This window comes from Hyperolius riggenbachi, chromosome 6, assembly GCF_040937935.1.
Source record: "Hyperolius riggenbachi isolate aHypRig1 chromosome 6, aHypRig1.pri, whole genome shotgun sequence".
NCBI classification, from domain to species: domain Eukaryota; kingdom Metazoa; phylum Chordata; class Amphibia; order Anura; family Hyperoliidae; genus Hyperolius; species Hyperolius riggenbachi.
This window is the reverse complement of record NC_090651.1, coordinates 105,705,421-105,717,564: the sequence shown is the minus strand read 5'-3', so window position 1 is coordinate 105,717,564 and position 12,144 is coordinate 105,705,421. Positions and strand designations below refer to the sequence as shown.

The following is a 12,144-nucleotide window of genomic DNA, read 5'->3' as shown; positions in this document are numbered from 1 at the left end:
AGTTTGATGCTTTTCTTGAATACTTAGCTCCATGTTTGGTGTCTAAATACTGACATATATTGTACTTCTTTATTACCGACACTGCCTCATTACAAAAAATACCTACCAGTTTGTCTTCTCGAGGCACGGACAAATATTCACTTTCCCATCTTTCAATACATTGTCTACCTTTGGCCTCAACTTTGCTTTACTTGGACATTTTGGAATGGTCTGTTGATATTTCTAAACCTTGCTTGTTGAAAAAATACAGCTGTAAAGCACTGATATAGAAATGCAACAAAGTTGACAAGCACACAATGGGAAAAAATGTGTGCTCTGCAGAAATGACCCTGTAACGTTACAGGGTCTAGGTAAGAAGCAAAAAATCCAACAGCACCACATAGGTAAATTATAGTTCTTTATTGGGTAAGAAACAGAGATAGCCATGACCACCTGGCCATGGCTATCTCTCTGTTTGTTATCCAATAAAGAGCTATAATTTACTTACGTATTTACCTACACTCTACTTATCCTGCGTAAGACTTCAGAATCATACACACATTTTTGCTTAACACAGTTTAGTGAATCTACCCCAATGTTTCCATGCTGGATGAACACAGGGATCAAAAGTACTGGGGGTGGAGAGACCCAAAAATAGGTAATGTAATAAAACAAAAAAATATATGGTGGAGGGAGGGTGTCTTTACCACTCCAGATGGAAGAACCCAAACCACAGGGTTAAAGTCAAAAGATTAAATTATTTATTCAGCACAATTACTGTGTCTGACCTACACATCTGTCCTCAGAACCTGCCCAACCTACATTTTCAATATTACTCAGAGGTACACACCTAGCTGCTCACTCCGCTCCTCCAATGAACTTCGCCTAACTGGCCCCCACATCACCCAGTCCCATGCACGCCTCCAGGACATCTCAAGAGCTGCTCCAACACTATTGAACTCCCTACCTCCACCCATTAGGGCAGCCCCCTCTTTCAACATCTTCAAGAAGGCTCTTAAAACTCACCTTTTCACTCTGGCCTACCACCCCTCACACGTGCTCTAATCCGGCAGCTGAACTCTGGTCACCTACCTTTCGTGTCCCTACCTCTCCCTCTAGATTGTAATTCTTTGGGCAGGGTCCTCCTCCTTTTGTGTCCTACATGATCATGCACCTCCATTACTGTGCACCCATGCCATGCATTTGAGTGACCCTAACTTGCCTAATCTCCATGCTCCCATCCAGTGACTGATTACCTTTTACTCATACTGTGCTGTGTGATCTGGTTTTTCTTGTATTCGACATATTGCTTTATGTGTCCCCTAAATATTGTCTATAACCTAAACTAATGTCCAGCGCTGCGTAATATGTTGGCATTTTATAAGTACAATAAATAAATAAATACAGGATCTTGTCAAAAAATTAGCATATTGTGATAAAGTTCATTATTTTCTGTAATGTACTGATAAACATTAGACTTTCATATATTTTAGATTCAAATACACACAACTGAAGTAGTTCAAGCCTTTTATTGTTTTAATATTGATGATTTTGGCATACAGCTCATGAAAACCCAAAATTCCTATCTCAAAAAATTAGCATATTTCATCCGACCAATAAAAGAAAAGTGTTTTTAAAACAAAAAAAGCCAACCTTCAAATAATTATGTTCAGTTATGCACTCAATACTTGTTTGGGAATCCTTTTGCAGAAATGACTGCTTCAATGTGGCGTGGCATGGAGGCAATCAGCCTGTGGCACTGCTCAGGTGTTATGGAGGCCCAGGATGCTTCGATAGCGGCCTTAAGCTCATCCAGAGTGTTGGGTCTTGCGTCTCTCAACTTTCTCTTCACAATATCCCACAGATTCTCTATGGGGTTCAGGTCAGGAGAGTTGGCAGGCCAATTGAGCACAGTAATACCATGGTCAGTAAACCATTTACCAGTGGTTTTGGCACTGTGAGCAGGTGCCAGGTCGTGCTGAAAAATGAAATAATCTCCATAAAGCTTTTCAGCAGCAGGAAGCATGAACCCACATTTGAACCAGAAACAGCGGCAGAAGCTCCTGACCTGGGCTACAGAGAAGCAGCACTGGACCAAAGAACAGTGGTCCAAAGTACTTTTTTCGGATGAAAGCAACTTTTACATGTAATTTAGAAATCAAGGTGAGTCTGGAGGAAGACTGAGGAGAGGGAAAAGCCAAAATGTCTGAAGTCCAGTGTCAATTACCCACAGTCAGTGATGGTCTGGGGTGCCATGTCAGCTGCTGGTGTTGGTCCACTGTGTTTTATCAAGGGCAGGGTCAATGCAGCTAGCTATCAGGAGATTTTGGAGCACTTCATGCTTCCATCTGCTGAAAAGCTTCATGGAGATGAAGATTTCATTTTTCAGCACGACCTGCGTCCTGATCACAGTGCCAAAACCACTGGTAAATGGTTTACTGACCATGGTATTACTGTTCTCAATTGGCCTGCCAACTCTCCTGACCTGAACCCCATAGAGAATCTGTGGGATATTGTGAAGAGAAAGTTGAGAGATGCAAGACCCAACACTCTGGATGAGCTTAAGGCCGCTATCGAAGCATCTTGGGCCTCCACAACACCTAAGCAGTGCCACAGGCTGATTGCCTCCATGCCACGCCGCATTGAAGCAGTCATTTCTGCAAAAGGATTCCCAAACAAGTATTGAGTGCATAACTGAACATAATTATTTGAAGGTTGACTTTTTTTTTGTTTTAAAAACACTTTTCTTTTATTGGTCGGATGAAATATGCTAATTTTTTGAGATAGGAATTTTGGGTTTTCATGAGCTGTATGCCAAAATCATCAATATTAAAACAATAAAAGGCTTGAACTACTTCAGTTGTGTGTATTTGAATCTAAAATATATGAAAGTCTAATGTTTATCAGTACATTACAGAAAATAATGAACTTTATCACAATATGCTAATTTTTTGACAAGATCCTGTACATTACATCTCCTTTGGAGGTGTACACCTTCCAGGTGTGGTGTTTTCTACAACCAAGAAGGACGAACCAGGAGTGCGACCATCCAGCTCCTGTAGGACCTGGAATATTGAGCGGGGATGGTTATTTCCCCATTGGCAATATACAGTGGTTGCAGGGACGGCAACCCACCTTTGTGAGTATAAATACTCTTGTACTACAATCTAACATCTAATGCCCCACAATACTGCACTATTTGGCTCCTGGTCTCTCCTTATCATACAGGTTACCGTGGTATCCCTACAGTGACCACCTTTTCTACAGTGATCAAAAGAATGAAGTGAAGCAAGGCGTTAAGCCAGGTACTCAAGATAGATTAAACGTGACCAAGGCAGCCGATAATGTCTGCCACTGCTAAGAATTTATAATGTGTACAGTGCCCCCTTATCCCTTTTGGCATGCCAGCAAGCAATCCACCGGGCAGATTGACTCGGCCAAGACTTGGCCGAGGGCATTGTTCTCGGCAATCACCGCGTCTTCATGCACCGCTCCATTGGCCCTCCTCCTCCCTCATACCAACAGCAGTGTTGCTAATTTGGAGGCTAGTGTCACATCTGTACATCCTTCAGCTTGCACTATCATCAAGGGAGTTCTGACCACTGCCCGGCAGCAGTCCTCATACTTGTCTATGAGGCTTAGGAAATAGCAGCTATGATACAATAGGAAGGAGGTGCTGTCAAATGTTGACATGATTGCCTAAGTGAATAGGCCCTAACCCATCTCAATGTTTGTTTCTGTCATCTATCCAGGTTTACATTAGCGCACATAATCCAGGATAGATAGTTCCTGCCCGGACCTTAGTTATAAATTCCAGTAGCGATGCTAATGCATAATAAATGAACAGGAGTAACTTGGGCTTGAACAATTCTTGTCTGCTGCAATGTCATGCTTAGCTCCCAGATTTCAGGTATCACTTTTAGTGCTTTCATGCATCCGACAGATATTTAAATTGGTCTCCTATCTGAACATTGTACATGCTTCCCCGACAATAAGACCAAATGAGCCACTGCCATGAAAGCTCATACATTTTCATTGCTTCCTGCATCATAATTAATCTAACGTATTAAATATTTACATTGTGCTTCAGATGATGCTTTTGAGCCTCTGAAGATGTTAAACGTACAAATTGTTTTGTAAAGGAAAAGCACATTGCAGTGTGTAATTTAATGTTTGTTACTATGGGAATGAGGGAATTCTAATTATTTAATACATGTTCTTCTGAGTGAGCAAATCAGATAGTAATCAATAGTGTAATTTAGACTACATCCCTCAATTCAATTTCCAATTAACTCCTCTGCACCAGCTTTTTCTAAGGCTTGTTGTGGTCCGTTTCTAATAAGCTATGTGCTCATGAATTTTTATACCGGGGCGGGAGGGGGGGTTATATGCATAGTAATTGTGCAACACAAATTGCCATGACTGGTTAGCATGGGTAATTAGAAATGAAGATGGCCAAAATTCTCTCTTACAATGAAAGGGAAGTATAAATATTTAAAGAGTCCCTGTTAGATGCCCAATGCAGCAGCTGTTACATAATAGGAATGCAGCGCCCAGTGCACTACAAGTCACACATCTGTTGTCCTTGCTACACTGCTCCACTTTTACCTCCACTTTTTGTTTCTTTTTTGGGGGGGAAAGGTGAACAAAAAGGAAACATCAACCAAAAAAAAATGAGTTTCACTTACCTGGGGCTTCTACCAGCCCCATGCAGCCATCCTGTGCCCTTGTAGTCACTTACTGCTGCTCCGGTCCCCCGCCGCCAGCTAGGTTTGTTTTTGCCGACCTCGGGGTCGGTGGGCCGCCACACGTACATTTGCACGCATTTCTGCTAACGCGTAAAAATGTATGTGTTAATGTCCGCGATAGCTTCATGCACCAGCGGAAATGCATGCAAATGCACGCGTCACGGTTGCCGACCCCGAGGTCGGCAAAAACGAAACTAGTTGGCGGCGTGGAACCAGAGCAGCAGTTAGTGACTACGAGGGCACAGGATGGATGCATGGGGCTGGTAGAAGCCCGAGGTAAGTGAAACTCTTTTTTTTTCGGTTGATGTTTCCTTTAAATAAAGCCTGCACACCATGCTTTCTATGTTGTGATTAATTCAGTAATACTAGTGTAGTCCACAACATTACAGCTTAATATAGTTCAATTAATCGTATTAAGCAACACCCAGGGGAGCCACTCAGTCTATGTTGATTCTTGATGAGTAGATTCTGCATTTCCGCCATACGGGGATTACAGCCAAAGGCTTATTTAAGAATCTGCTAGAGAAGTTTTCTACAGGTAAAATGGCACTAATTTACTTACATTAACACCTGGTACACACTTTCAATGATGATTGGCCAATTACTGACCAATTTCACCATCTCCATGTAGTATGAAAGTTTACCGACACAGTCTGCTCGTAGTATTCAATATATGTTGATCCTCATACTACATGGAGGTGGTAAAATTGGTCAGTGACTGGTCAGGTATAATGGAAAGTGTGTACCAGGCTTTAGGGTGCACACAAACGTCCAATTTTGATTGGCCAACAATTGGCCAATTATACAACTTCCATAGAGAGCATACCTACATGATGGCCTCAATTCAGCATTTTGCAGTTTTTAGTGACATTCCTGTTGCTGTTTTAGTGGAGTGGAGAGAAATTAGTGGGCATGTTAGCACATCATTTACCGTTCAGTTTAAGACCTGCCTGTACCTGGAGGTAAAGTCAATTTGTATGCATTTTGCAGTTTTTATTGGAGTTCCTATTGCTGTTTTAGTTCCTGTTCAGGATGTGTAATAGAAAAGAATAGTAGAAATAAAACTCCAAATATCTCCTTTTTTTTATAGGGGATGCCTATAAATATACTGTACTTTTCATAGGTTGCTACATAATCAAATACACCTCCCCCCCCCCCACAAAAAAAAATAAGAAAAACATCTTCCAAATACTATCCTAACTTACAGAAGACAATTAAAGACTACTATTATTTATTTACTGCAGGGTTACCGCTGAAATACCACACTTTTTACCGAACTTTGTGCATATACCACACGGTTTACAGTATGTTCGGGAATGCAGAAAAATCTTTCAGAATATTTACTGCACATAGCTACCAGAATTGAGGCCAATATGTTCATAGTATTCAAACTCTGTTGGCCCTCATGTTACACTGAAGTGGATCAATTGGCCAGTCATTGGTCAATCAAAATAGTATGTGTGTATGCACCCTAACTTTCTTGGACAGGTCCCATTACAATGTCCCCCAGCCAGTAGAATGTCACCTTGCTACCTGCATGGAGAGATAATAAAGATGAGGATGACAATTGTGCACTGGAGGCACCCAATAAAATAACGGGAGCCGAGGCCACCTGCTATGCAAACTGTGGCAAGCGCACTCACTATTGTACACCTTATGAAGGACCGTCAACATGCACTGTTCTGCTTTGCCCTGCAATAAATGCATGATTGCAAAGCCAGTGCTGTGCCACCTTCTTATGTACTATTTCAGAGTTAGCAAGAAGATTAAGTGATAACGAAAAACTGGTTGTTTGGTTGCACTTAAAGCGGTCTAACACCCAGCATTTCAACTTTGCTTTAAAAGATTGCTTACAGCTTAGAAACTATTATGCCAGATTTTTTTTTAAGCAGAAATTCGCTGAATGGGTGACATTTTAGTTTTGCATTTAGCTAGAAATCCGCTTCCGTGCTGAGGTTTAGATACAAATGTATCTTTGTTTGGAATGCAAATAGACCTCTGAAAAGCCTGTCTGGGAAGCCCTCTGTGCTCTCTCAGAGAGGTGTTTGTTTATTTACATTGTAAATAGATACATTTGTATCTAAACCTCAGCACGGATGCGGATTTCTAGCTAAATGCAACACTAAAATGTCATGTTTAACCCATTCAGTGAATTTCTGCTAAAAAAAAAATCTGGCATAATAGTTTCTAAGCTGTAAGCAATCTTTTAAAGCAAAGTTTAAATGCTGGGTGTTAGACCACTTTAAGGGTGCACTTTGAATTTGATACACTGCGGCCTAAATTACATATTTATTTAAACCAGGTCTATTGATATAACATTTAATGGGAGACTAAAGCTACCCATACTCTACAAGGATTTCCTGTCGAAGTACAGAAGATTCGATCACTATGATGTGAAATCGTTAATGCAAATGTTGGCCGATCGACCGATTTCCACCCGAAATTGATCGATTCAGTCAATCTGTCCAGGCGGAAAATTTAGCTTTATCATCAGCTGGTCATTAGCGACATTCAATTCGGTGATGACCAATGCAGCAATACATCACCTGTCTTCTGGCACGAATCCCCAGGTCCCTGCAATCTCTTACTTCATCCAGGTGTCTTCTCCTTCTTCTCTTCACTTCTTGTCCTGTCCTGTGAGAAGACAAAGTTCAAACAGTTGGGGGTGCTCTTTTTGAACTTCTGCTTGTCACAGGACAAGACAGGAAGAGAAGAGAATATGAAGGAAGATGCTGAAAGAAGTGAGAGACCGCGGGAACCCAGAAACTTGGGCCGGCGCACAGGTGATGTATTGCTGCTGGACGAGGGAGCAGGGGCGGCAAGGCAGGGCGGCAGTTCCACAGGTTGTGAATCGATTTTTTGCTGAAATCAATTTAAAATGTGTGTGCAGTGTATGGGAAGCCATTAGATCCCTCTGTGATCAGATTCGATCAGAGAGGGATCTATCTGTTGGTCGATCTGGTGGCAATGGACCAGTGTCTGGCAGCCTTTAGTTTAGGTGTGAGAAGAGCAGACTCTAGCCTCAAAGAGGTAGAGCCAGTTACAGAGGTGCAAATGGTGACTAATCAACTAAGCAAATGATAACAGCTGAGCAAAGCACCAGGAAGAAGTAGTGGTGGGTGGTTTCTCTAGTGGCTGCATTTAATTTGAGTAGGTGGTTTCTTTGGTGGTTAGTATAGAAGAGATAGCATAATTCGGTTCAGCCCATAATAGAGCCAGAACTAGAGATTTAAAAACATTACTGTGTCTTTAAAGAGAAACTTAAGCAAAAAGGGGAAAGAAAATAAATCTTTACTTATATATTATATTACTCATTGCAAAGTAGAAAGTTAAAAAAAAATACAAGAAAGATTAAGAAATAATTGATAATCACTATGTGATTTGTTCATATTGTTTGATGTACAATCAGCCTGCATGTAATCATCTTTACTACTGGCAGACATGAACAAAAATAGACAGAACATTGCCTTTCTGTCTGGGATTCTTTTAAAAATCCAAAGAAAAAATCCCGCTGCACCAGATGGAGGGATATGATAAAAGAAGACCTTTATTTGTAATCCAACATCAAAATTGCAAGGAAAAGCTCACGCGTATCGGAGCGACGGCTCCTTAATCATAGCTTACAAAAGACAAACATTACACGGATTATATAGGTGAAAAAAGACACGCCCATAGGTGTCGACTCAATTCTTAAAGAGACATGATTAAAATGGTGTGAATCAATACAATACACCTAATAATAAAAAACATACACAGTAGATGTCCTTTTAAAACATAGCATCAAACATCGCATGTTGACAAATATGTGCAAATCGAAAATATATATGAGAGAGGGAACAGGACTAAATTAGAGGGAAAAAGGAGGGGTTTGGAGAGAAAAGGGGGGAGAAAAGGGGGGGGGGGAAGAGGGATTGGCATAGCAAAAGGGGGGGGGGGGGGTATTGTATGAACATATACATGTATAAATATATCAATGTGTAAAAATGCGTACATGTACACCCACAGTCTATAATGGTCGTTGGAAAGTGTCGGAAACTATATGGAGACCTGCCTAACGCACAACTAGGAGTGAATATGCATCACTGTTTGTTAAACATTATATATCGTACTTAGATCTAACCTAGAATTCAAACCTAAAGGTAAGCGTGTCCCCAATTTCCAAATCCAGTACGCCTCTCTTTTTAACAGCATCCTGTCTGTGTCCCCACCCCTCACAGAACTCACAATCCTCTCCACACCCTGAAACTTAAAGCTGGACATGTCCCCGGAGTGGACATGTAAGAAATGTTTGGAAACACTAGAGATCTTGGTGATATAGGACTTATCCCTAAGGCACCTACCCGCTCCATTATAATGCTCAGATATTCTTTGTCGCAATGGGCGGGTGGTACAACCAACGTACTGGACTTTACATGTTTGGCACGATATTAAATAAACAACATTACATGTATGGCAATTGATATATTGTTTCATATCGTGCATGGTAGATTTGGAATATGAGACAATTACCCGAGTCTGGTCGTGAACACCACAGTACCTACACGTGTTGTACCCACACCTGTAGGAGCCTTTATATGTGAGTGGGTACAACACGTGTAGGTACTGTGGTGTTCACGACCAGACTCGGGTAATTGTCTCATATTCCAAATCTACCATGCACGATATGAAACAATATATCAATTGCCATACATGTAATGTTGTTTATTTAATATCGTGCCAAACATGTAAAGTCCAGTACGTTGGTTGTACCACCCGCCCATTGCGACAAAGAATATCTGAGCATTATAATGGAGCGGGTAGGTGCCTTAGGGATAAGTCCTATATCACCAAGATCTCTAGTGTTTCCAAACATTTCTTACATGTCCACTCCGGGGACATGTCCAGCTTTAAGTTTCAGGGTGTGGAGAGGATTGTGAGTTCTGTGAGGGGTGGGGACACAGACAGGATGCTGTTAAAAAGAGAGGCGTACTGGATTTGGAAATTGGGGACACGCTTACCTTTAGGTTTGAATTCTAGGTTAGATCTAAGTACGATATATAATGTTTAACAAACAGTGATGCATATTCACTCCTAGTTGTGCGTTAGGCAGGTCTCCATATAGTTTCCGACACTTTCCAACGACCATTATAGACTGTGGGTGTACATGTACGCATTTTTACACATTGATATATTTATACATGTATATGTTCATACAATACCCCCCCCCCCCCCTTTTGCTATTATCAATCCCTCTTCCCCCCCCCCCCTTTTCTCCCCCCTTTTCTCTCCAAACCCCTCCTTTTTCCCTCTAATTTAGTCCTGTTCCCTCTCTCATATATATTTTCGATTTGCACATATTTGTCAACATGCGATGTTTGATGCTATGTTTTAAAAGGACATCTACTGTGTATGTTTTTTATTATTAGGTGTATTGTATTGATTCACACCATTTTAATCATGTCTCTTTAAGAATTGAGTCGACACCTATGGGCGTGTCTTTTTTCACCTATATAATCCGTGTAATGTTTGTCTTTTGTAAGCTATGATTAAGGAGCCGTCGCTCCGATACGCGTGAGCTTTTCCTTGCAATTTTGATGTTGGATTACAAATAAAGGTCTTCTTTTATCATATCCCTCCATCTGGTGCAGCGGGATTTTTTCTTTGGATTTTTGGATGTTTGGCTTGAACTTCCCTGCTCCCATATGTGTCACAGACGTGAGTGTAGCAGCCTGTCTACCAGTTTTGTTCATATGCCTTCCTAAGGCTAGCTCCCACGTCTTTGGGATTGGACCATTTAAGAGACATTGTGTTCAACATCTCTGTTGCTTGCATCACCATCGCATGCAGACATAACCCACCTGTGCATTGATCCTGTGTTTGCTGTCCTTGCTGCCCTCTTAGTCCTGGAGGCTGGGGACTTGCTCGGCTTCTGTGGGGTTTCTGCTCCTTGCCCCCTGTAGATCGTGCTGGTCCATATGGAGGCGAGATCCCTCCGCAGCCGTGGTGCCCCTGCGTCCTGTGAAGGACAGAAATGGGAGAGCATGAAGGCAGGCGACGCTGACAAATTGGCTACAACAAAATGGCCGCCGCTAATACAGAGCACGCCATCTACTCATCAAAGCCAGGAGCCTAGCGGAAATGACGTCATCCACTGCAGCCCTCCGAGTGTGGAGCTGTCGGCATCTTCACCTCCGTCAACACAGCCTAAACAGACGGCGGATCCGCAACCCGGACAGCATCGTCCGCCTGCACAGCAGGCTGCTCCTCTTCCAGCACAGTCCACTCTTTATACAGTGATGACATCCACGACAGCGGAGGGACTGGGACAGTGCCTTAATGTGGAACAAAACCCAGCTCCAGGCAGTGTGAGTACTAATCTTAACACCTTAAAATGTGTTCAGAGCAATTTGGCAGACTGGTTAAGAGCTGGGGCTGTTCCCAAAGCTTCCAATGTACGAGAGCTGATTAGGGGGTTTTCTGCAGCCAATGAAAGCTTCAATAGAAGCAGTACTGAACCCTATGCCTCCTCTTCAAAACACAATCTCCAGCCTGCAGAGTTGCTGAATGTGTTTGCATCTAGGACTCAGTCAAGTAGTCCAGAGCGGATAAGACCAGATCCATCTGCACCTGAACTCTCTTCCACACAGACTGTAGTAACTGATAATGGTAATCCTGAGAACCTAGAATCAGTAGAAGCAGGATCTGATTATGCGTTGGACATTTTGGGTGAATTATTAATGTACCCAGACAAAATTAACAAATATATGTCTGTTTTTTCTAAAGAATCAGGGTCATGTAATGTTGATCCAGCTATGAATTTACAATCTTCCTTTTCAGGTTTGGAGTGCCTTCTAGATAAAGAAGTCCGCCTTTGGTGGGACATAACAACCTTAAAACATTATGTAGCTGAAGGCATGATACCTAGGGGACTGCGCATCAAAAAAGTCCCTACCACCATTTATTCGGATCAGTTCGTACTCGAATGGAACCAAGTATTGACTGACCAAAGGGGGGGGACCAGCGCGGACGGACCATTCAAGAGACCCCTCCAAGGCAACCCACATATTACCAACGTCCCAAGAGGGGGAACCGCAAATACAGGAACAAAAGAGGAGAAAGAGCAGGAGAGCAGGTCGTAAGCACTGCAAGAGAACGAAATATTCCATAGCTACTACCAATGTCATTAACTTGTCAAGTGTAGAACTTTCCCAGGCTGAAACAGCTCTTCTTTCTAGGGGTCTTTCCTTTGCACCGTCTTACCACTTTGATGTTTTTAGCACTATGCTAGACGTTAATAAATTTGTGAGAAATTTGATGGTGAGAAAGCATTTCCTTGAAACAGAAGCATCAGATGAAGTGAATGTTGGTAGTGGGGCATCCACCGGACCCTCCTCTTTTGCTGTTCCGGAGATTGGGCAGATCCCTCCATATCAGGAGG

The 12,144-nt window shown here is 42.2% G+C and overlaps 1 long non-coding RNA gene across 1 annotated transcript in view; it reads right to left on the bottom strand.

Annotated features, from left to right (window-relative positions):
• Positions 1-10,579: 10,579 nt before the first annotated feature.
• The window catches only part of LOC137522517 (uncharacterized), a 22,019-nt gene continuing 20,454 nt past the window's right edge, over positions 10,580-12,144 (bottom strand). Inside the window, exon 3 of the long non-coding RNA XR_011022313.1 lies at positions 10,580-10,722. This is a non-coding gene — a long non-coding RNA (uncharacterized lncRNA). The remainder of the gene's footprint in view (positions 10,723-12,144) is intronic.